Here is a 27,032-nt window from a genome sequence, read left to right as displayed (position 1 = left end):
ACCTCCTTGTTGTTGATTGTTGTACCTGGGTTGCTGTTGCGGATGATATTGCGGTTGAGGAACAGGTGTTGGAATAGTGACTGCGGCCACTTGATCTTGATAATAATTAGGGCGTCCTCTGCCCCTGCTTCTGTCGGCATACACAACGCTTGTCTCACATTCTCTTCTTTGCTGACCGTTGCCAGCAAACGGTTTCTTGGGAACTGATGAGTTGGAAGCACTGTTGTCTTGAATTCGGGCCATCTTCAACAGACTCTCGATTCTTTCTCCAGCAATTACTATCTCTGCAAAGCTGATTGACGGGCAAGCAGCCAATCTCTCAATATAATTGCCTTGAAGGGTGTTCATGAACATGTCCGCCATCTCCCTTTCAGACATAGGGGGTTGGACGGACGCAGCAATCTGTCTCCAACGCTGAGGATATTCTCTAAAGGTCTCCTTGGCAGTCTGAGACATTCCTTGCAACAAGGTCCGATTTGGAGCCATGTCCAAGTTGTATTGATATTGCTTGACAAAAGCCTCTATCAAGTCTTTCCAGCTCTTGATGGTAGTACGAGACAAATGAGAATACCATTCACGAGAAGCTCCAGTTAGACTGTCTTCAAAATAGTACATCCACAGTTTTTCATCTTCAGTGTGAGCTCCCAACCTTCCCAGATAAGATTGGAGATGAGTGCGTGGGCAAGAAGTCCCATTGTATTTCTCAAAGGTAGGGGGTTTGAACTTGTGAGGAATCCTTACTCCCTGAACCAAACCAATACTTGTGACATCAAAACCTAAGGAATTTTGAGACTCCAAAGATTTGAGCTTCTCAGCAAGCTCATCCATACGGCGAGTGGTCTCGTGAGCTTCGTCGTGCAAAGAGAATTGATCATACTGATAATCTTCAGTAACGGGGCGCCCGTTAATCCGAATTCCTTGATTCACATTGTATCTTCCGCCAATACCATTTCCAACATTCCCCGTGTTGCCAATATTACCCGGGTTTCCATCAACATTTGCGTTACCCGCGTTACCAGTGTTCATAGGGTTATCAACGTTCCCCTCAACATTTGGTATCTCTACCCCTGGATCGGGCCTCGGTTGCTCAACCAATTCCCTCAGCTTTTCCTGGCCTTCTGCCAACCCAGTCATCAATGTCATGAATTGATCCATCCTTTCACGCATATCAGCCAGCTCTTTCTGTACCTGGTCCATTGCTAGTCGCGGACGATTTTCCTTTGTCGGGTACCTGTGAACTCGCTTGTGACCAATAACTGCCTGAAATAGGGAACAAACATTAGACACTGCGGTGGCACCTGCAAAACAGACAAGGGTTAGTATGCATGGTATGCGATGCACTGCTTATTCAATTTTAAGGCATCCCCCTTTTGTAAGGGAATACCCTGCAAATGAATAAGCATGAGATGCTGGATGCAAGTATGCAGATGATGTTATGCAAACTAATGTGATGCGATGCAGTGGCATGTCAATCAGGATCGTTGTATCTGCTTGATAATCTGTCAGGTTGCACTGCCTGGAGAGAAATTAAGAGGATCGAGCAAAGCACACCAAACAAAGGTCATGGGATGGATCATGTTATCCTTAATATCAACCATCCATTTTGGTGGATTATGGTTTACACCTTCTCAACACCCAGGTTTCATTGATATTAAGGATACCTGAACGGATCAACCATGAATCAAGGGTTTATTGCAAGTCATGAGCATGGAGTTTCGATTAAGAACCACCCAAAGGGAGTGTACTAAGGTTTAAACCTGCCGAACATGTTCTACAAAAGGTTCCCATAGCCATCATCCCATCTTTCGGATATTATTGGAGAAACGACTACTCGTATTCCAAAAATATTCTCAAGAGAGACTCTTATGAGTGTAGTTTCGCGTAACAATCGTATCAAATCTTACACTTGAACGAATTTCGCACTACGTCCTATGAATAGGCCAAGATGGGTTTGGTAAACTAAGGTCCTTGGCTTCTAAGGTCTATATTGGAAAAAGTAATGTCTAACCACAACTTACTTGTGTGACATTATTGATCTCAACATGACCTCCACCAAGTGAATGGGCTTGCAAGTCAACTTGCTAAGGAATGACTCCACACAAGTCGACAAGACTATGTCATTCTCCTATCCTAAGTGCCCTCGAGTTCGGGTATAGAACTCATCTCACAAAGATCACCAAGCATACAAGGAATTAATATTCAAGCAATTCAATCATTACATACAATATAGTAATCCCAACTTGCACGAAAATATGTCACACAAAAAAACTATACAATACAATACAAAAAATATGAAAAGTAGGCAAAACCCACTAGGGTAAGAGTATATCCCCAGCAGAGTCGCCACTTTTCTGTAGCGGGGTATTCGTTACCATTGGAGATATTGACTAAATCCAAGGTAAATCATACAAGTCGAGTCGTCACAGCACTTCTATTTATCGAAAGGAATGCTTAGAAAGCGAACAAAAACCTAAAATTTTTATCGAATCAAAAACTAGTAAAAATGTCAGAGATCTGGGTAAGGGGGTTAGTTATGCAATGGGAAGGTGTTAGGCACCCAAAATATCCTAGGTACTCCTAGGGAGCCCTTTTCACATTTGTTGTAAAGGTTGTTGTTTTTTTTGTGAAAAATTATTTGTGCAAACATGACTGAAGGGATGGGAAAAGTGTGTATGCTTATCCAATGTACTGCTTACTTCAGGAAGGATCAAAAGAAAATGACTCGCATGGATGTCGCATCCACTGCATACGTATCTCATATGAATCTGAGAATCAGAGTCTTCGTAGCTCGGCTACCTACGGGTTAAAGGGGAGGTGTGCTCGGTAAGACATAGCGTCTTATGCCTACGTATCTCATCTGGAATGAGAATCAGAGCAAAACGTAGTTCGGCTAACTACGGGGTTTAAGGGTTGAACGACGTTACTATGCAATCTACCGGATGCTCGACCTTTGGAGACTTACTCGCCTGTAGTAGAAGGAGTAAACGTGTTAGGAGAAGAAAAATCAATGAGTTGGTAGGGTTAGGGATGCTTATGCAAAAGGGTAGTCCTTGACGAAGGAACCGCGCTACCTGTTGGGATACAGACACATACAAAACAAACATGTATAAAGTAAACGTGCCAGCAAGGCAATCAGAATAAATCTCCCAAATGGTATCCCGCAAGCAAAGGGGAATATCCAATGTTATCCCTGCAAAAGTCATGTGAGCCCTCACAAAAACTCAACAAAAGGGTTAGTGAAACAAGATCGGGATCAGGAGAAAACATGCTATGACAAACATAAGACAGGTTAGAAAAGCAAACAGAAAAAAATCAAATACTGTCACGCTCGCTACTGCTTCGCCTAGCGAAGGCTTGGCGAAGCGTCGTTGCGTGCTCGCCTAGTGAAGGTGCTAGCGAGCGTCTGCGGGTTTTGGATTTTTCATGGATAACAGTAGGGTTTCATGAACCTCAAACCCTGTGGCACACACTTCAGAAATTAAACGATTAAACATTCAAGGCATTATTTATACATTCATACACATTTACAAACCCATGGGCAAAAACCTAATGAAATTCATCCATCATACCTCATACATTCAGAGCATTCAAATTGGCAGTATAAAGGTAATGGGAATAAGGGTAAACTTGATTGGGGAGACCGATAAAAATCGAATGGCGCGGCTGGATTTGCAAACCAATGTTAGGGTTTTTGTGAGTTGAAAGTGAACTTCTCAGGGTTGCCTGGGAGTTGCTGTAGATTAGTTCCTAGGGCTCTTCTCTGTTAGTCTCGAGGTTTCTGTTCAAGTTTTTATCCACCGTCTTGTTTCAACTGAAACTCTGGTATTTATAGCCTAATTTTGTAGTTGGTGGGCTTTTGAGAGAGGTCCAAGTCTGTTTTACTGGTTGTTTTATTTCCAAAAATGTGCGCGCTTCGCCTAGCGAAGGATTTTCTCGCCTAGCGAGCATGACAGTGCTCTTCGCTTAGCGAAGCCTGCTGCTCGCCTAGCGAGCATGACAACTTAGGCTCTGCTTTTTTCTCCTTCAAGATTAGTGCTTTGGGTGCATTCAAGCTTCTTGGATTTGATCCTGATTGACGTGATGAAATGCAACATGACATGCTAAAAGACCTAGAAATGAATGTATGAATAAGGATGGCAAATTTTGGGGTGTTACAGCTCCGATAAGAGATCTTTCTAGAGGATTAGAAATATGAACTTGGTTTGAGACCTCCATTACTTCCTCTTCGATTGCATCGATTCGGAAAGAATCATGCTTGTCATTTGGATGCTTCATGGCTTCAAAAAGATTAAAGGTCACCTCTTCGTCTTGCACTCTCACCTTCAATAGTCCATCATCAATGTCGATCATCATCCGGGTTGTTTTCATGAATGGTCTTCCAAGAATTAGAGGAACATCACGATCCTCATCCAATTCTACTATCACGAAATCTACCGGAAACAAGAATTTGTCCACCTTCACTAACATGTCTTGAGCAATCCCATATGGTGAAGTGGTAGATTTGTCGGCTAGTTGTAAAGTCATCCTTGTCGATTTGATCTCAACATTTCCCAATCTTTTGACAATGGATAGGGGGATTAGATTGATACTAGATCCCAAGTTAATCAAACCATTACCAATGTATGTACTTCCAATGGTCACCGGTAAAACGACTCGGCCCGGATCAGATTCCTTCATTGGGAGAGTCTTTTGAACGATGGCACTGCAACATGCATCAAGCAAGACGGTTTCGTCTTCCACGTGTCTCCTTTTCTTTGTAAGAATGTCCTTCATGAACTTTGCGTACCGTGGCATTTTTTCTAATGCGTCGGCAAATGGAATATTGATTTGAAGTTGTTTGAATATGTCCATGAACCGTGCATAATGCCTAGCATTGTCCTTCTTCGATGGAGCATGCAGATAAGGTAGATGTTGGGCTAGAATGACGCTTACACCTTTCTCTCCTTTCTTCTTCTTTCTTGGTTCGGCATCCTTCTTCACCTCCAATTCAGTTTGCTTCTGTGTAAGAAAATCCTGCTCTTTTCGCGGCGCGAAGGGGGATCACGGCGCGAACTGAAGAGTTCCAGCCACTTTCTCCCTTCCTCCAACCATGTCCTCTTTTTCCAGCACCCTATCCATATCATTCTCTACTGTAATTTCCTCACTTTTTTCACTCGTCAACTCTTTACCGCTCCTCGTGACAGTTGCTTTACAATGCTCTTTTGGATTGGTTTGAGTGTTAGCGGAAAAGGAAGATCCTGCGTTTTGTTCCGACAGTTGCTTCGCAAGTTGGCCTACTTGATTTTCCAGATTCTTAATTGCTGCTTCGTTACTCTTCTGATTCGCCATGAAAGCTTGCATGAATTGTTGAAGAGTGTCCTCTAGCTTGGATTTTCCTCCTTGCGATTGTTAGGCTTGAGAGTTTGGGTGTTGATAGGGACTTTGTTGCTGAAAATTTTGATTGTTGAACCTTGATGGTTGATAGCCTTGATTGTTTCTTGGTTGATAACCTTGATTGCTAGGAGGTTGCCTTTGATAGCCTTGATTTTGATTGTTCACATAACTCACTTTAGGACAAAAACCAATAGGATGATCTCCTTGACATAATTCGCAGCATGCTACTTGATGTCGAACTTGAGACCCTTGAATTTCCTTCATTTGCTGTGGAAGCTTGGCCATTTGTTGAGTAAGCAACTCCACTTGTTGAGAGAGTAGCTTGCTTCGAGCAGAAATGGCGTCATTGGTATTTAACTCAAGAACTCCCGGTTTACGTTGTGAAGGGCTACGGTCATGTTGACTTTGGCGATCATTGAGTGTCATCCGATCAATAATGACTTTAGCTTCTTCAGCAATCTTTGACATAAGAGAGCCACCCGCGGTAGCATCCAAAAGTATATTGTGAGTTGATTGGAGCCCATTTAGAAAAATATGGATTTGAGTGAGTTCATCAAAACCATGACCCTTGCATTTTCTCAACATTGACTTGAATCTTTCCCAATCCCCATTTAGAGACTCGTTGCTTCCTTGAGTGAATACCGCAATAGCCGTTTTGGCTTCCATGAATCAGGATTGAGGGAAATATCTTTCTAAAAACTTTTCTTCTAACAAATTCCAATCCGTCATCACTCTTGGTGCTTGATCAAGGTACCACTCTTTTGCCTTTCTCATTAAGGAGTGTGGGAACATCCTTTTGAATAATGCCTTTTCACCCATTTCATCAATTCCCGTGGAACCTGCAATCTCATAGAATTTGATGAGATGGGTATACGGATCTTCATGGTCCATTCCGGTGAATGGATTTGCATAGAGAAGTTGGAGGATTCCGGTCTTCATCTCCGTATTTCTTCCTCCACGGGCAAATTGAGCATTTCTTCTTGGACTATTAGCGTACAATTCGATAAGATTGTCATCCGCCATGTTTCCGTCACAACCTTCTACAACCACTTCTTCGATTTGAACAAGTGCGGAAGTAGATGCTTCTTCTCTCAGGTTCCTCTCTTCGGCTAGTTTCCTTCTTCTTCGTGTTTTGCTATTGAGCTTCCGAAGTGTTCTTTCAATTTTAGGATCGAATTGAAATTGCTCCTCGGTAGCTTTTCCTCGCATGCACTAGAATCTACAAAACTAACAAACCACGTGAAACACAAGAGGGATAGTAATAAAAGTAACAAAACTTAAAACAATGAATTATTGCAATGCTTGTTATATCAAACACCAATCCCCGACAACGGCGCCAATTTGTTGAAAGTATATCTTCGGCAAATATTTTTATATCGTATCCACAGAGATTGGTTGTTATTACCGTCGTTCTATAATCCAAATTGTTATAAGTTTAGAAAGTAACAAAGTTGTTTTGTTTGGAAAGTTATCTTTTTGAGTAAAATGTCACTAAAACAATAAATTGGTTTTAATCAAATGTAAAAGCTTGGCAAGATTGGAGTTCACTATTCCAAGTGCTTATGATTCCTTATGATAACTATATAGATTTAAGATTCTTGATGATGTTCAAGTATCCTCTCAATGTCATTTATGTCTAAATGATATTGTGATAATCACTATATTGATCCTTAGACGATCTCTCCACCTAACTATCAATATAACAATCCTTAATGGTTGATACTAAAGAAGAGCAATGAATAAATCTATCTCTACAACTTATTCACTACTTGAAAATCTATTTTATGTCAAGACTCAAATAATCTCTTTCAACAACTACTCAAATCTGATTTTCAACTTAGGGCAAAAATAGCATTCAATACATCAACAATCTTTTATCATATATATAAATCAAATGGAATACATAAACAAATGAGAATAGCTACTACCTCTAATCTTGACAAAATGGGGTTTAGCTCCTCATCATCATTTGCAAAAGCAAAATGCAATGGAAGAAAAAGTCTATTTTTCTCTCTTACAAAATATCAAAGTATCAATGAATGTGTTAGAATGAATATCACTTTCCATTCTGATTTTCTAAAAGGGTTGACATTTCCTAAAATGATCATTTCTCATCTAAGGCAGAAAATCTTCCCCAAGGCAGACACCAAAATGGCAAAACCAGCTGGTCATGAAAAACAACACCCTTGGCCCAAAAACAGCTTGCTGGATTCGCAGCCTTCGCGACGCGAACTGAAGCTATCTCAGCTTCCTTGCTTTGCAAGCTTCAACCAAAGAGTCTTCCAAGTTAGGCTTTCAAAATTGGGCCTCCAAATTGCATTCAACACCTCTTCCATATTATGATGTTGCATTCCAAAAGCTCTCTTATCCAAAAATTCTACGAAACTAACAAATATGTGAAATAACTATTCAAAACAAAATAAGTTAAACCTAATTGCATTTATACAAAATAGTGAGAATAAAAGTGTGTAATTACATCAAAACTTGGTAAAAGGGACCAATAAAATGATATAAAAAGTAGTACTAATTGGTCCCTAATATATACATAGAAGTATATCATTTCTTTGCACAACTTCATTTTATATTAGATAAGACATCGAGCTGCAAAGCATACCTGTAAAATACTAGTGTTTCACCTTTGGTGCCCACATCTTCTTGAACCCATGTGCATTAGTTCCAAAAGATCTAAAGTTGTTAACTTTAGATATTTTCAACTTTTCAAAACAAAATTTCTTTAAATGGCCAATTCTATTGGAGTGTGTGCACTTATAAATTGGACGATTCTATTTCTTGCGATCTACACCTTTATTGAATTTTTTTTATCCTTTTTTAATCCTAGTCCATTCTTATTTAAGGAAGATCTTTGTCTTGATGGGATTAAGTCAAACTTTTCTTTACCTTGGCATATTATTCCTATAAAATTTCTCCAAGCCACATAACTCATCACCAACCTGATTTTGCTGACTCTAGAGCTCCTACGAAGCTTCAGCCATAGCGCGACCATTTCTTCCAACCATTACACTGCTCACCATCAAACATACATTAGAAGAAACAATGCATCTACAATGTTAATACACACGATGCATACTAGGGAATAGACAATATTACAAAACCTAGACGAACAACCGACCTGCTCTGATACCATTATGTAATACCCTAAACCCCGAAATGCGAAATAATGCAAAAATAAAACAATTACACAACAAGGGTGTCACTTAAACACAACAAAAACATGCTATGTAATAAGGGTTATATAAAACATGCATCAACTTAACAACATGTCATCACTTACTCGCCTTAACATAAGCTCATTGTAGCGGAATCAATTAATAGAAACAATTCAACAATTAAATAAGTCTTATGACATAAAATATGGTCATGGAAAAGTTCCTTCAACATCAACAACATTGCAATTAGTAAAAAAATAAACGAAAACTTTCACCCACCCAGAGTTACAGATCAGAGTAACAAAATCTAAATGAACGCATAAAGCAAGAAAAATAATAACAACCTCAATGTCATCCTTCAGCCTCTAAGAAACTACTTATTTACCTGCTCTTCTGTACCCCCAAGAAGGAGCATAGAGCCACACAAACAACAAAGGAGTGAGAATATTCATAATATATAATGGTGTAAAGTATGCAAGGGCAGCCTAAACAAACATCATAAATTATTCAACATAATTTAATTACATGTATCACCAGAGTATTCTCAATCATCAACATCAGCTTAAATAATCAATACATATTCAAGCAATGAATGCAAAATGTACTTAACACCAAAACTCAACAATGTATACATTACCATTATGGATAACACATGTCCATCTCGCTTATAAATCCCCACCATAGGACAAGAGCACACCAAATCGTTACCATCACCATATGTAATGCTTCACCAATTCCCATATGGAACCAACTACTCGCTCCTGAACCCCTGCCATAGAACCAGAGCAACCCATGATGCATGATTCAACATAACATGCAATATCAGTAATGGATCACCATAATAATCACCATGTAATCACCATAATAAACAACAACATCGTTCTACATACAAAACATGTGGATTAAATCTATAACAACATCATTCACCTCCAAATTATGGCCTAAACACAACAATACGATAAAAATCAAAAGGACAAATCAATTTCAAGCCAATGAGTGAATGACAGTCATTCTGGTTACGTGACAGGTTACGTGTTACCAATGTGCTATCCCAAATGTAAGAACATGTTTATCACACCAAAACCCCATTAACGTAAACACTTAAACTCAGATTTTCACATACACATCATACACGAAATTCATCATTAAAACAAGACATGGATATCATATGAATTACAACAAGCATGATAAGTTTCACACAATCTCATTCGAAAACTCATAAAACACCAACAATGAGAATATAGATAAGAAGAACATAGAGAAGGGTGAGGATCTCTCTCTACCCTTCATGTATTTGATACAAATATAAGAGTAGTTACCCCCTACCTTAATTTTTTAGCGAAGAATCCAAGCATTGGTTATGACTTCTCTTTCCTAGAGTTCTCTTTAGCGTTTCTTGTCTCTTTCTCCATTTTTTCCATCTTTTCATATATTAGACCAAATTAATTTTTTCCATCTTTTCCCCTCTCTTTTCCTATTTATTTAATCTTATTTTAATTATAATAATTTTACACTTTTCTCTTTATTTTTCCTTATTCCACTCTTTCACTCTAATTTTCTTATTAATTCATTTTCACCCCAAAACTCTTACTTCCTTATTTCTCTATGATTTTAAATAATTAGTTAAAAATAATAATTTCTTCCACTCCCATAAAGGACCAAATAAATCAAATAATTCATAAACACATCAAACACAAATAAAATAAATTAAAATTCAATTAAATAATTAATTGAAAATTCAGGACGTTACAGGGGTTGCCCACAATGGCGAGCTTCTTGCTTTCCGCCTCCAAGATGCACTTGTAACACTCTTGAGAGATTTGTTGGTCTCCTCAAATTTTGCCAACTCACCCACCAGACAGTTGGTACTTTAGGACCTAATATCAGGTGGTTATAGTTTCCTCCAAAGCATTGATGATGGGTCGGCCTATGATGATGTTGTAAGGAGATATGGTGTCTACTATGATATAACTTAATTCAATCGCCTTGGAGTTTGTTACCTCGCCACATGTTGTTTCTAGGGTTACATGGACTTTCACTTGTATTTGTTCACCTAACAGTCCTAATCATGAACTCTGACGACATCACTGCCAGAGAAGGTGATGTAAATTCTTGATTCTCCATGTTCCCTTACAGGGAACCTCGTGGATATGATGTTCTTGGTCAACACGTGTTTGGCGTATATCCTCCGAGAGAATTTGGAACTTCCTCCCCCAACGAACCCCCTACTATGGTCTTGACCTTGTAATATAGACCTTTATAAGCCATCCTCAGACGAAGATGGAAAGGATGATAGTCAAAGACGTGTGACCCATGGTAGACGCCATTATACATGTCAAGAGGTGTGGGTGTGTGTGGCATCCCTACATAGATAAGGGATACTTAGAGGTCTTAGAAGTTTTATAAAAATTAGGGCTTGATTGCGGCGGTGAGTGGCTCTTTATGGTAGTTTGAGAAGGTCAGCTCATGTGAGGGGAGTGACTTAGTATATAAGGGTTATATTGGATAAAATACGATCACCTCTATCTCTCATTAGGGGAGAAGTATTTATAGAGGCCGTTGGACCTAGGATTTCCTTAGGAATGATAATTCCACTAGTCAATAGTGGAATGTTGAATCGCTACTTTCTAGGAGAACGTGGATCCGCTATTGACTATGACTTCTCTCTGACTAAAAAATGTCTATCTCCGTGTGTAAGACCCCAATTTTGGCCCTAAGATCCCTCATGGCATCATAACATTGCATTTGCAAAGCCTCAAGGATCATAAGCATCTTGGTTCCCCTTGCCTTTAGGAAGGACCTCTTGTGAGTGGTTTGAGATCACCAAGCATGATTGAATTGTATATTATTTCTTTTCTCATTTTTGTTTACTAACCCAAAAGCACAAAAACATGTCACTAACATCTTTTGTTTATAGCTTGAGCAATCACAAGATCTAAAAGCTTCTAGGTGATCCTTTGTGCAATGATATGGCCAAGAGAAGATGAAAGCAAGCATGACAATGGTTCCCAAAGTTCTCATCCATCAAATATGCCTCCCTAGTATCTCAATTCATCATTTTGATCAAAGCAAGTCAAAGGGTTTGAAGTTTGTTTCCCAAGGAAACCATAATTCATCTGATCATCTATAATGCCTTGCTCATGAAGCAACCTCAACCCATGGTCAAATACAATCAAGGGAAGTTCTTTAATTCATCATCTCATGCATATTTGATATTATTTTAGTGTCCTCAATCATCAATTCATCAAGATATGAGTTATGGACTTGAGAAGTTGATCAGTCAATTCATCTAATTATTTTGAAATGCACTGAGACCTAACTTTTCGTGTGTTGGTCACATGGAGATGATCCCAAGAGAAAAAATATTCTTATGGACAATATGAACAACTTTAATGTTCATAAAAATTAGATTTGAATCTTGGAAGATCATCATCCATTCCAAGACATTATAGGTCAAATTGACTGAAACCCTAATTTTGGGTCAACTTCCCAAGAACATAACTCATTCATTGTTTATGGTTTTGGGGTGGAACCAAATGAATTGGAAATATTATTGTGTATACTTCAAATGTTATGTTGAGAAAAATTTCAAAATCTCAAAATAAATACATGTGATAATGCAAAACATTATAGGTCACTTTGGGCCAAATGCATTGAAATGGAAAAAAGTCTAACTTCAAGTGCCCATAACTTCTTCATCAAAAATGCAAATGATGCAAACTTTAAGTCCAAATTGATTATCTTGAAAACTTCTACAACTTTCATGTTGAAGGTTTTATCATTTGGAGCTTGCATCATTGAGACATAAGGGCTTGAACATTGGCCAAGGAAAGGGACTCAAAGCTTCACTATCCAAAGATTTTGGTCAACTGTTTTTTGCTTCGAATCTCCTATTTCTTTGATCTATTGAACTGGATATTATGTTGTCTGAAGTCCTCTCTATAGAGGCATCATTGTTGTGTGTTTAATTTTTGAAATCGAGCAAGTTCATGATGAACACCATCAAGCTTCCATCTCTGATTTCTCCATTTATAGGAATCTAGAGTGGAAGTGAGTGGTACAGGAGTGATGTACATCACTTCCTCTTTCGAACGATGCCTAGATCGTCCATTTTAATGAACATTTGCATCTCTGCATTTTTTGAGCATCGCCGGAGGTCACCGGAGAAGACGGTGGCGCTGGCCACCGTCTCATTGCCAGATTCAATGTGGATCGTTGGATGCAATTCCCCGATCTAATCTCCACCTTCCAAAGTTATGACTTATTTTAAATCAGTGTGTGGTTGCATTGATTGAGGACTTTGGTGCGCGCGCATGCTATGACCATTAGATCCTCCACGTCAATTAATGAAATCACATCCAACGCCTCCTAATTTTTGCTATTTTTCATTTTCTGATTTTATTTTTCTTTATTTCCTTTTATTTCAAAAATTCATATCTCTTTTATTACTGGTCCAAAAAATATGGGACCAATTGCATTATTTCTATTTTTAATTCTAGTTTCTAAAGATGATATTTAATATTTTTTATTTTATCATTTGATATTTTTTGTGAATTTTCTCTTTTCTGGTTATTTTTAATTCATTTTAAATAGTTTTTGATATTCAAAAAATACAAAAATATTTTCTCAACCTATTTGAATGATGATGGATCTATGAAAAATATTCTCATCAATTTTTTAATTGATTTGAGATTTATTTGACATTTTAGATCAATTAGTTTATTTTTATTCATTTTTAATTGATTAAAAATAGTTTCTGACTTTTAAAAATGCTGAAATTTTTTGTCAAACTTTGTTTGACCTTGTTAGACTTGCGATAAATCACTTGGACTTTTCAAAGTTGATTTGAAGTGATTTTGAAGTTTGACCTCTCTTTAATATTTTAATTCAAGTTGATTTTCAAATGTAAAAAATGCCAAAAATATTTTGTTCATTTCTTAACTTCTAATCTTCATCCCACTTCTGTTTTTGATAGTTTAACCATGATCCTCAATGTCATTGGTCAACACTTGTTGATTGGTACATTCCATTCCACTTAATGCATCTTATGTTCTTCATTTCCATTATCCATCTCCTTCTTCTTCTTCTTCTTCTTCTTCTTCTTCTTTTCTTTTCTTTTGAACAATGAGTTAAAGGTTGATAAGTTAGCATTAATTAGGGAGGTTTAATCTTCCTTGATTCAAATCTAATTCATCTTGATCAATTGATCAAGTGAATGGCTTTGCATTAAGGATAGATTGCTTCCTAAATTATGCAAAAGACTTAAGCCAATACAAGATCATTTCTCTTCTTCTTTTTGGCATGGCAAGTTGTTGGAACTTGGTTCACTAATCAAGACTTCTAACTTGTGTTGTTGCCTACATTATTATTGACCGACCTCAGATAGTTGTGACTTCTACATAAGTCCAATTACGACTGCTTAACATAGCGCTAAATTTGCCTTATGGCACACTAACTACTAACATTAACCATTGACTATTAACATTAAATTCTTGCTCTTTACTCTTATGCAATTTATCATTCTTGCACATATTATTCATTTGTTTTTCCCTTTGCTCACTTGAGCACATGTTTATGTTAATGCAATTTGCCTTTTGCTCACTTGAGCACATAATTGTGTATATATTATTGTGCTTGTGTCTTGTTGTGATTGTGTGGACAAAATGCAAAGAAATGGACAAATGGACTTAATTTCTAGGACCTTCCCTATGCAAAAATTGGAGTAAAAGTACCTTAATGTTGAAGATGGATTAGAAGGACCAAATCTCTAAACTCATTCTTGTCCATTCTTTATTTACTTCATAGAACTCTTTGATGTGTGTGCTTTTGTGCAAGGGAATCCTATTTGAGCCAAATTGAAGAATCATTGCCATGTTCATCCAAAGTGAAAGATACAAGAGCCATTTGGGGATCTCCTAAGAGCTTGTTTGATTATGTTGATTGCTTGAGCTTACTTTTATTCTGCTTGCATATTCCAAAGGATGGGAGCTACTTGGATCATCAATATGATCTCAAGAGAGGAATTCCATTTGTGGTCTTGTTCTTATCCTTTACCTCTTGTGTGATTAAGACCTTAGCCATTCTTCTTCTTCCCTCCACTCTAACCCAAGCCAAAACTTTTGTGCAAACATTTAACCCTTGTTTCCAAACATTAGAAACCTAAGCCTTATGCTTTTGATTTTCAAACTTTATTTTCATAACACTTATTTTTGAATTGAACTTCTAAGTTAACTTTGACCATATTTTGTAAATACTCTCCATTGGTAAATATAACCCATTCAAATGTCTTTTTGTGGTTTCAATGGCCACTTCCTTGATCAAAACTTTTCATAACCTTGAGCTATTAGGTTTGAGTCATCCTTGAGGTAGATATAATACTCCCCTATATCCTTAGTGATGGACAATGAGTCTTCCATGCTTATTATAGGGTTAACCCCTCACTAGCATGTTGAAGCTATCCTTACATGGTGGATTTGTGGTTTTGGGTAGAGTTTTCTCCCTTAGATAACAAAAGACCTTAAGGCTTTTGGACCAATCAATTCACCAACTCATTTTGAGATTTTTACCCCGAACTACGAGGTTTTGATCCTAATCTTTTTTTAAGATGGTACGTAGGCAATGGGTTTATCCATTCAAACACAAAATGTAAATAACTTGTATATTCTCTTCTCATCTCTTCAATCATGTTTGCACAAACAAATTTTCATAAAATACTAACCTTACATCAAATATGAGAAGGGCTCCCTAGGAGTACCTAGGATGTTTTGGGTGCTTAAAACCTTCCCATTGCATAACCAACCCCCTTACCCAGATCTCTGACATTTTTACTAGTTTTTGATTTGATAAAACTTTTAGGTTTTTGTTCGCTTTCTAACCATTCCTTTGGGTAAATAGAAGTGCGGTGGCGACTCGACTTGTATGGTTTACCTTGGATTTAGTAAATAGAACTGCGTGTATCATTCCGGTGCTCCCGAACATGACGTGGAGAATTGTTATCCCTTGAAGACCAAGGTTCAAGACCTTGTGAGAAGTGGGATTTTGTTTTTCGAGGATGTAGGTCTGAATGTGAAGAAGAACCCATTACCCGAGCATGGGAAATCTGTCAATATGGTCCAGGGCTGCCCTGGCAAGTACAAAGTCAAGTATGTTAGTCATATTCGACAATCGCTGGTTGAGATGCATCGCTCGCTGTGTGACTATAGCCATTATGAACATGATCATGATAGATGTCGAGTTTGTTATGTCAATCAGAGAGGGTGTCGCCAGGTGCGCAAGGATGTTCAAGAAATGCTAGATGAGGGAGTCATTGAAATGCTTCAAAACAGAAATGTTGACTAAGATGCTGTCGAAGTCAACGTAATTTCTCCGGTATTTCGGATACCTGAGCTTGTTGTCATCAAGTATGATGGTAGCAAGCAGAAGGTTTCTCCTGCTCTGACTATCAAGCCAGTCGGCCCTGTACCGTACTCTTCTGAGAAGGCGGTCCCCTATCGCTATAATGTTGTAGTAGTGGAAAGTGGGAAAGAGGTGCCCTTGCCTTCTTCGTCTATTGTTAATATTGCTGACGTTAGTGGCTTGACCCGCAGTGGTCGTGTTTTTTCGGCCCCGCCAAAACCGCAAGTTGACACTCGAAGGAATGACAATGCTGGTTATGCTGAAAGCCCGATTGGGAATGCTGTGAACTCTCCGAATCCGGAACTTGTTGCTAAACCCACCTCTACGTTGAGAACTCTGCTTCTGCTGGCCCAAGTGGCAATGCGAAAGAAGATTATGATGAGATGCTGTGGCTCATCAAAAGAAGCGAGTACAACGTTGTAGATCAGCTTCTACAAACGTCATCCAAAATATCTGTGTTATCATTTCTATTGAATTTAGAACCGTATCAAGAAGCTTTGTAGAAGGTGTTGGATGTGGCGTATGTGGATCACGACGTCACGATAGAGCAGTTTGACAGTATTGTTGCAAACATCCCTGCTTGTAACAATTTGAGTTTCTGTGACGCTGATCTCCCCGATGAGGGGAGAGACCACAACTTGGCATTACATATATCTATGAGCTGCAGAGATGACGCCATGTCCAATATGCTGGTGGACACTGGGTCATCATTGAATGTATTGCCGAAGTCCACTCTTACGAAGTTGTCATATCAGGGGCCTCCCATGAGGCAGAGTGGAGTAGTTGTGAAGGCTTTCGATGGGTCTCGCAAGACTGTGATTAGTGAGGTTGATCTCCTAGTCAAAATCGGACCAAGTGATTTCAAGATTACCTTCCAGGTTATGGACATTCACCCATCGTATAGTTGTCTCCTAGGCAGACCATGGATTCACGAGGCTGGCGCCGTGACATCCACCCTACACCAGAAACTGAAATTTGTAAAGAATAAGAAGCTGGTGGTGGTAGGGGGAGAAAAGGCTCTCCTGGTAAGCCATTTGTCTTCCTTCTTCTATATAGATGCTGAGGATAAAGTTGGAATTCCGTTCCAAGCTTTATCTATTGCTGAACTTGTTGAGAAGAGAATTCCTTCATTTGCTTCCTACAAAGATGCAAAGTTGGCCATTGAGCATGGTGCAACTGCTGGTTGGGGAAAATGATTGAGTTGAAAGACAATAAGTCCCGGGCTGGCATATGGTATTCTTCTGGGGTCTTCAACAAGCAAGGATTTTTCAAGAGTGGTGGATTTATCCACACCGGTCAAGACGAAGAGGCTGCTACCATTCTAGAATAAGAGGAAGAGGATTCTGGCAATTTCATCATCCCTGGAGGGGTCTGCAATAATTGGGTCGTTGTGGATATTCTAACAGTTATCCATAAGTCAAAATAATGTTCATTGTGTTTAAAAACCCTTCTCCCATGCCAAAAGGAGAAGTGATGACATTGTTGGCGCATAAATACAATGATATTTTCATTCAATAAATTCATGTTAAATGTTTGTTTTTCCAATTATTTTCCCTTTTTGCTTTCGCATGAAATTGGTGATCACATAAAACCCTAAAAAATAAGAATAAAATCAATCTTTTCATCTGCATAATGATTTGCCTTGTTTGAATTCTAAAATCTTTTATATCCAAAATCATTATGCAGGTTAATCAAACCCATTGAACATAATGATCCAACACCATCTCCCAACTTTGAATTCCCTGTATTTGAGGCGAAAGAAGATGATGTTGAAGAGATTCCTGACGAGATTACCCGCCTACTTGAGCATGAAGAGAAGATAATTCAGCCGCATCTTGAGAATCTGGAAACAGACAACTTGGGGTCTGAAGATTGTGTGCGAGAAATGAATATTGGGGCACTCCTGGAAGAATCTGTAAAGAAGGGGTTGATTGAGTTGTTACGAGAATATATCGACGTCTTTTCCTGGTCATATGAAGACATGCCTGGTCTAGATACTGATATTGTGCAACATTACCTGCCTTTAAAGCCTGAGTGTGTGCCAGTGAAGCAGAAGCTCAGAAGAACTCATCCCGACATGGCAGTGAAGATCAAGGAAGAAGTTCAGAAGAAAATTGATGTGGGGTTTCTGGTGACTTCTACGTATCCTCAATGGGTGGCCAATATTATGCCTCTGCCTAAGAAAGATGGAAAAGTCCGAATGTGTGTGGACTATAGAGACTTGAATAAAGCTAGTCCAAAAGATGATTTCCCTCTACCACATATTGATATGTTGGTAGACAATACAGCTAAATTCAATGTCTTCTCATTTATGGACGGATTTTCCGGATATAATCAGATCAAGATGGCACCCGAGGATATGGAGAAGACAACATTCATCACACCTTGGGGAACATTCTGTTATCGAGTGATGCCCTTCGGTTTGAAGAACGCCGGAGCCACGTATCAACGAGCTATGACTACCTTGTTTCATGATATGATGCACAAGGAGATCGAGGTATATGTTGATGATATGATTGCGAAGTCAAGAACGAAAGTTGAACATATAGAGCACTTGTTGAAGCTTTTTCAGCGTTTGAGGAAGTACAAGCTTCGCCTGAATCCTAACAAGTGTACATTTGGAGTCCGTTCCGGCAAGTTATTGGGCTTCATCGTTAGCGAAAGAGGTATTGAGGTTGATCCTGCCAAGGTCAAAGCAATATAAGAGATGCCTGAGCCCAAAACTGAGAAGTAAGTCCGAGGTTTTCTTGGCCGCTTGAATTATATTTCCAGGTTCATATCCCACATGACTGCCACATGTGCACCAATATTCAAGCTCCTTTAGAAAAATCAGTCTCATGATTGGACCGAGGATTGCCAAAAGGCCTTTGACAGTATTAAAGAATATTTGTCTGAGCCTCCGATTCTATCTCCACCTGTGGAAGGGAGACCATTGATTATGTATCTGACTGTTCTTGAAGACTCAATGGGTTTTGTCCTTGGTCAACAGGACGAATCAGGAAAGAAAGAGTATGTCATCTACTACTTGAGCAAGAAGTTTACCGATTGTGAGTCTCGATACTCAATGCTTGAGAAGACATGTTGTGCTTTGGCTTGGGCTGCTAAGCGCTTACGCCAGTATATGTTGAATCATACAACTTGGTTGATATCCAAAATGGATCCAATCAAGTACATCTTCGAGAACCTTCTCTAACTGGGAGAATTGCCCGTTGGCAGATGTTGTTATCTGAGTATGATATTGAGTACCGGGCTCAGAAGGCCATCAAAGGTAGTATCTTGGCTGACCACTTGGCACATCAACCAATTGAGGATTATCAGTCGGTTCGGTATGACTTCCCAGATGAGGAGATTCTGTATTTGAAAATGAAATATTGCGATGAACCTACGCTTGATGAAGGGCCAGAACCTAGTTCCAGATGGAGTATGGTGTTTGATGGCGCTATAAATCAGTATGGAAATGGCATTGGGGCAATAATTATCACCCCTCGGGGCACGCATTTTCCTTTTATAGCAAGGTTAACTTTCAAATGCACGAACAATATGGATGAGTATGAGGCATGTATTATGGGGTTGGAAGAGTGCATTGATCTAAGGATCAAGCATCTTGATGTTTATGGTGATTCGGCCCTCGTTGTTAATCAGATTAAGGGTGAATGAGAAACGAATCAGCCCGGCCTCATTCCATATAGGGATTATGCGAGGAGGATTTCAACGTTATTTACTGAGGTTGACTTCCATCATATTCCTCGAGATGAGAATCGGATGGCAGACGCTCTCGCTACACTTGCTTCAATGATTATAGTCAGACTTTGGAACGAAGTCCCCAATATCACTGTGATGCGTTTGGATAGACCAGCTCATGTATTTGCAGTAGAGGAGGTGCAAGATGATAAGCCGTGGTATTATGATATCAAGTATTTCCTTCAGAGCCAGATTTACCCACCCGGTGCGTCTGTGAAAGATAGGAAGACTTTGAGGATATTGTCAGGCAGTTTCTACCTCAATGGAGATGTGCTTTATAAGAGAAATTTTGATATGGTTCTGCTCAGATGCGTGGATAGACACGAAGCAGGCCTGTTAATGACTGAGGTCCATGAGGGCTCATTTGGTACTCATTCCAATGGACATGCCATGGCTAGGAAGATGTTGAGAGCAGGCTACTATTGGCTGACAATGGAGTCTGACTGCTGCAAATACGTGAAGAAATGCCATAAGTGTCAGATTTATGCGGACAAGATTCGTATTCCTCCGACACTCCTGAATGTGATTTCATCACTGTGGCCTTTCTCTATGTGGGGAATTAACATGATTGGCATGATAGAGCCGAAAGCGTCCAACGGTCACAAATTCATTCTTATAGCAATTGATTACTTCACCAAGTGGGTTGAAGCGGCATCATACGCAAATGTGACCAGGCAGATGGTTGTGAAATTTATCAAGAATCAACTCATATGCCGGTATGGTGTGCCAGATAAGATCATTACTGATAATGGATCTAACTTGAATAACAAGATGATGAAAGAGCTGTGTAGCGAGTTCAAGATAGCACATCATAATTCTTCTCCTTACAGACCCAAGATGAATGGGGCTGTTGAAGCTGCTAACAAGAATATCAAGAAAATTATATAGAAGATGGTTGTTACGTACAAAGATTGGCATGAGATGCTGCCATTTGCCTTACATGGGTATCGTACGTCTGTCCGCACTTCAACAGGGGCAACCCCTTTCTCCCTTGTTTACGGCATGAAGGTTGTACTCCCAGTAGAGGTGGATATCCCATCAATGAGAGTCTTGATGGAAGCCAAGTTGACTGATGCTGAATGGGTTCAGAGTCGTTACGACCAATTGAACTTGATTGAAGAGAAGAGATTGACTGCCATGTGCCATGGTCAATTATACCAACAAAGGATGAAGAAAGCCTTTGATAAGAAGGTCAAGCCTCGTGTGTTCCGAGAGGGTGACCTGGTCCCCTATTATATGCCCATTAACTGGTATCCCTGGTGTTCCTTCCTCCCTGCTCCCTATTATGACTGTTTGTCCCTTGCGGAGTCGGATTTTCCTGAGCTGAAGTATACCTTTCTAGGTCTTCCTCAGATGATTTCGGATGTTTGATATCTCTCACCCTTATACCGGTCTTAGATATTCATTCTTCCCGAGCATGATGTTCTCTCACCCTTATACTGGTGTTCAGATCGCATGTCTCTTTGAGCTTATTACCCAGTAACCGGTAATACCTCATCCCGTTGCTTCCCCGGAGGAGTCTTGTTTGGATGTTTCCCTAGCAAAGTCTCTCAGTGGATTCTCCCAGCCTGAGTCAGGATTTTTATCCGAAGTATCCGTTACGGACAATTTTTGTTGTATTGGCACATTCCCCAATACATGCAACTTTGAGTCAGCTCGAGTCCTTCCATTTGATTTATTTCATGGATTTCCTCCGTGTCTCCCAGCAAGTCTCAAGTCGTGACCTGCTCACGCATTGTTATCTCTTTACTCCCCAGTAAAATCCCTAGAGTCTTTGTCCCATTTTACAAATGTGTTACTCTAGGGGATTTTCAATTATTCCTGATTTCTTTCTTCGGGGACATATATCCCCACAGAGTGTTACCGTTTGCATACATCCATCTGCATCATGAGGTCTCTTAGGGACCAAAATTCGTCTCTTTGTTATTATTTAAGCCCATTCTACCTCGTCGAGACGAAGATTTTAACCTTCACTTCTCCGGCTAGAATGACCTTAAATAGGGGCATCTGTAAGACCCTAATTTTGGCCCTAAGATCCCTCATGGCATCATAACATTGCATTTGCAAAGCCTGAAGGATCATAAGCATCTTGGTTCCTCTTGCCTTTGGGAGGGACCTCTTGTGAGTGGTTTGAGATTACCAAGCATGCTTGAATTGTATATTATTGCTTTTCTCATTTTTGTTTACTAACCTAAAAGCACAAAAACATGTCACTAACATCTTTTGTTTGTAGCTTGAGCAGTCACAAGATCTAAAAGCTTCTAGGTGATCCTTTGTGCAATGATATGGCCAAGAGAAGATGAAGGCAAGCATGACAATGGTTCCCAGAGTTCTCATCCATCAAATATGCCTCCCTAGTATCTCAATTCATCATTTTGATCAAAGCAAGTCAAAGGGTTTGAGGTTTGTTTCCCAAGGAAACCCTAATTCATCTGATCATCTACAATGCCTTGCTCATGAAGCAACCTCAACCCATGGTCAAATAAAATCAAGGGAAGTTCTTTAATTCATCATCTCATGCATATTTGAATTTATTTGAGAGTCCTCAATCATCAATTCATCAAGATATGAGTTATGGACTTGAGAAGTTGATCAGTCAATTCATCTAATTATTTTGAAATGCACTGAGACCTAACTTTTTGTGTGTTGGTCAAATGGAGATGATCCCAAGAGAAAACATATTCTTATGGATAATATGAACAACTTTCATGTTCATCAAAATTGGATTTGAAGCTTGGAAAATCATCATCCATTCCAGGACATTATAGGTCAATTTGACTAAAACCCTAATTTTGGGTCAACTTCCCAAGAACATAACTCATTCATTTTTTATGATTTTTGGGTGGAACCAAATGCATTGGAAACCTTATTGGGTCTACTTCAAATGTTATGTTGAGAAAAATTTCAAAATCGCAAAATAAATACATGTGATAATGCAAAACATTATAGGTCACTTTGGGCCAAATGCATTGAAATGGAAAAAAGTCCAACTTCAAGTGCCCATAACTTCTTCATAAAAAATCCAAATGATGAAACATTTAAGTCCAAATTGATTTTCTTGAAAAAATATACAACTTTCATGTTGAAGGTTTTATCATTTGGAGCTTGCATCATTGAGACAGAAGGGCTTGAACATTGGCCAAATTTGGAAACTTCACTTATGCATGTTTTGCACCTTACACTTTAAACTCAAAATTCACTAATTTCCAAGGCCCAATTGAAATTTTTATCAACATATCACTTGTTCCTTATGCAACAAGCTTTCTAACCATTACTCATGAGGTAGCATTTGGAGTTTGGAAGCATCATTTTCTAAGGCATGAAGATTTAATGCATTTTGTGAAATTCAATTCAAATTGCCATGCATGAGCTGTTTATACTCAATGTACATGTTCATTTGCAATTCATATGAGCTTAGCAGGTATTTCCAATCTTCATTGGGCCTTCCACATGATCATACAAGCCCATGCAAGAAAAATCCATTTGCCATACACACGAGTAAACTCACTTGCTCAGTCAATTCCAGCTATAAATACATGTGCTATGCTTCATAATAAACCAACCTAAGGGCGCCTGAAATGCTGCATCCTACCATCCAAAAACATATTCCTTTTAATATACTCGATAGTATCCTACCATCCAAATACTTTAATTAAAAACATAACAATGAATATGAAGAAATAAAAATTGTGTTTTATAAATAGATTATTACCGACAACCATGCGTGAAGCAATGCAAATGATCAAAATGGTTAAAATGAGAGTCTTGTAGAATGCCATTTTGTTTTTAAATGTTGAAGTAAGCATGTTGGAAAGGCCTATTTATAAGGACTTTGGGAATTAAGTTAGAACATTAGGTTCAAGAAGTGAGCCAAAGGAGATAATTTAATTATGAAATAAGATATCATCCAGATTTTAAAAATTCTATCTTTTAATTTAAATCTTTTTATTTATTTTTATGCTTTTTTTAAGTCGACCCAATGAATAATACATAAAATTTCCAAATATTATTTTAATTATATAATTTCTCAAATATTAAACTATTTTTGGGCTAGATTTAAATTTTGTGAAAAGGAACTAAATCCATTTTCTTCAAAAAATTCAGATCTGAAATTCGATTGAACTTGGTTGAATATTCAGACCTAAAGTTCCTAAACCTTCATCATTTGATCCATAGAAGTTCTGTTTTGCAAAAGGAGCCAAGGAAAGGGACTCAAAGCTTCACTATCCAAAAGTTTTGGTCAACTGTTTTTTGCTTCGAATCTCCTATTTCTTTGATCTATTGAACTGGATATTGTGTTGTCTGAAGTCCTCTCTATAGAGGCATCATTGTTGTGTGTTTAATTTTTGAAATAGAGCAAGTTCATGATGAACACCATCAAGCTTCCATCTCTGATTTCTCCATTTATAGAAATCTAGAGTGGAAGTGAGTGATACAGGAGTGATGTACATCACTTCCTCTTTCGAACGGTGCCTAGATCGTCCATTTTAATGAACATTTGCATCTCTGCATTTTTTTAGCCTCGCCGGAGCTCACCAGAGAAGACGGTGGCGCTGGCCACCGTCTCATTTCCAGATTCAATGTGGATCGTTGGATGCAATTCCCAGATCTAATCTCCACCTTCCAAAGTTATGACTTATTTTAAATCAGTGTGTGGTTGCATTGACTGAGGACTTTGGTGCGCGCGCATGCTATGACCATTAGATCCTCCACGTCAATTAATGAAATCACATCCAACGCCTCCTGATTTTTGCTATTTTTCATTTTCTGATTTTATTTTTCTTTATTTCCTTTTATTTCAAAAATTCATATCTCTTTTATTATTGATCCAAAAAATATGGGGCCAATTGCATTATTTCTCTTTTTAATTCTAGTTTCTAAAGATGATTTTTAATATTTTTTATTTTATCATTTGATATCTTTTGTAAATTTTCTATTTTCTGGTTATTTTTAATTCATTTTAAATAGTTTTTGATATTCAAAAAATACAAAAATATTTTCTCAACCTAGTTGAATGATGATGGATGTATTAAAAATATTCTCATTAATTTTTTAATTGATTTGAGATTTACTTAAGATTTTAGTTCAATTAGGTTATTTTTATTCATTTTTAATTGATTAAAAATAGTTTCTGACTTTTAAAAATGCTGATTTTTTTTGTCAAACTTTGTTTGACTTTGTTGGACTTGGGATAACTCACTTGGACTTTTCAAAGTTGATTTGAAGTGATTTTGAAGTTTGACCTCTCTTTAATATTTTAATTCAAGTTTATTTTCAAATGTAAAAAATGCCAAAAATATTTTGTTCATTTCTTAACTTCTAATCTTCATTCCACTTTTGTTTTTGATAGTTTGATCATGATCCTCAATGTCATTGGTCAACACTTGTTGAGTGATACATTCCATCCACTTAATGCATCTTATGTTCTTCATTTCCATTATCCATCTCATTCTTCTTTTCTTTTAATCAATGAGTTAAAGGTTGATAAGTTAGCATTGATTAGGGAGGTTTAATCTTCCTTGATTCAAATCTAATTCATCTTGATCAATTGATCAAGTGAATGGCTTTGCATTAAGGATAGATTGCTTCCTAAATTATGCAAAAGACTTAAACCAATACAAGATCATTTCTCTTCTTCTTTTTGGCATGGCAAGTTGTTGGAACTTGGTTCACTAATCAAGACTTCTAACTTGTGTTGTTGCCTACATTATTATTGACCGGCCTCAGATAGTTGTGACTTCTACATAAGTCCAATTACGACTGCTTAACATAGCGCTAAATTTATCTTATGGCACACTAACTACTAACATTAACCATTGACTATTAACATTAAATTCTTGCTCTTTACTTTTATGCAATTTATCATTCTTGCACATATTATTCATTTGCTTTTCCCTTTGCTCACTTGAGCACATGTTTATGTTAATGCAATTTGCCTTTTGCTCACTTGAGCATATAATTGTGTATATATTATTGTGCTTGTGTCTTGTTGTGATTGTGTGGATCAAATGCAAAGAAATGGACAAATGGACTTAATTTCTAGGACCTTCCCTATGCAAAAATTGGAGTAAAAGGACCTTAATGTTGAAGATGGATTAGAAGGACCAAATCTCTAAACTCATTCTTGTCCATTCTTGATTTACTTCATAGAACTCTTTGATGTGTGTGCTTTTGTGCTAGGGAATCCTATTTGAGCCAAATTGAAGAATCATTGCCATGTTAATCCAAAGTGAAAGATACAAGAGCCATTTGGGGATCTCCTAAGAGCTTGTTTGATTATGTTGATTGCTTGAGCTTACTTTTATTCTGCTTGCATATTCCAAATGATGGGAGCTACTTGGATCATCAATAAGATCTCAAGAGAGGAACTCCATTTGTGGTCTTGTTCTTATCCTTTACCTCTTGTGTGATTAGGACCTTAGTCATTCTTCTTCTTTCCTCCACTCTACCCCAAGCCAAAACTTTTGTGCAAACATTTAACCCTTGTTTCCAAACATTAGAAACCTAAGCCTTAAGCTTTTGATTTTCAAACTTTCTTTTCATAACACTTATTTTTGAATTGAACTTCTAAGTCAACTCTGACCATATTTTGTAAATACTCTCCATTGATAAATATAACCCATTCAAATGTCTTTTTGTGGTTTCAATGGCCATTTCCTTAATCAAAACTTTTCATAACCTTGAGCTATTAGGTTTGAGTCATCCTTGAGGTAGATATAATACTCACCTATATCATTAGTGATGGACAATGAATCTTCCATGCTTATTATAGGGTTAACCCCTCACTAGCATGTTGAAGCTATCCTCACATGGTGGATTTGTGGTTTTGGGTAGAGTTTTCTCCCTTGGATAACAAAAGACCTTAAGGCTTTTGGACCAATCAATTCACCAACTCATTTTGAGATTTTAACCCCGAACTACGAGGTTTTGATCCTAATCTTTTTTTAAGATGGTACGTAGGCAATGGGTTTATCCATTCAAACACAAAATGTAAATAACTTGTATATTCTCTTCTCATCTCTTCAATCATGTTTGCACAAACAAATTTTCACAAAATATTAACCTTACAACAAATATGAGAAGAGCTCCCTAGGAGTACCTAGGATGTTTTGGGTGCTTAAAACCTTCCCATTGCATAACCAACCCCCTTATCCAGATCTCTGACATTTTTACTAGTTTTTGATTTGATAAAATTTTTAGGTTTTTGTTCGCTTTCTAACCATTCCTTTGGATAAATAGAAGTGCGGTGGCGACTCGACTTTTATGGTTTACCTTGGATTTAATCAATATCTCTAATGGTAACGAATACCCCGCTACACCGTGTTTCCAATAATTAAGGGAGTGAGAGACACTTAC

Source organism: Lathyrus oleraceus, chromosome 1 (assembly GCF_024323335.1).
Source record: "Lathyrus oleraceus cultivar Zhongwan6 chromosome 1, CAAS_Psat_ZW6_1.0, whole genome shotgun sequence".
In the NCBI taxonomy this organism is placed as follows: domain Eukaryota; kingdom Viridiplantae; phylum Streptophyta; class Magnoliopsida; order Fabales; family Fabaceae; genus Lathyrus; species Lathyrus oleraceus.
Note: the sequence above shows the minus strand (reverse complement) of the source record.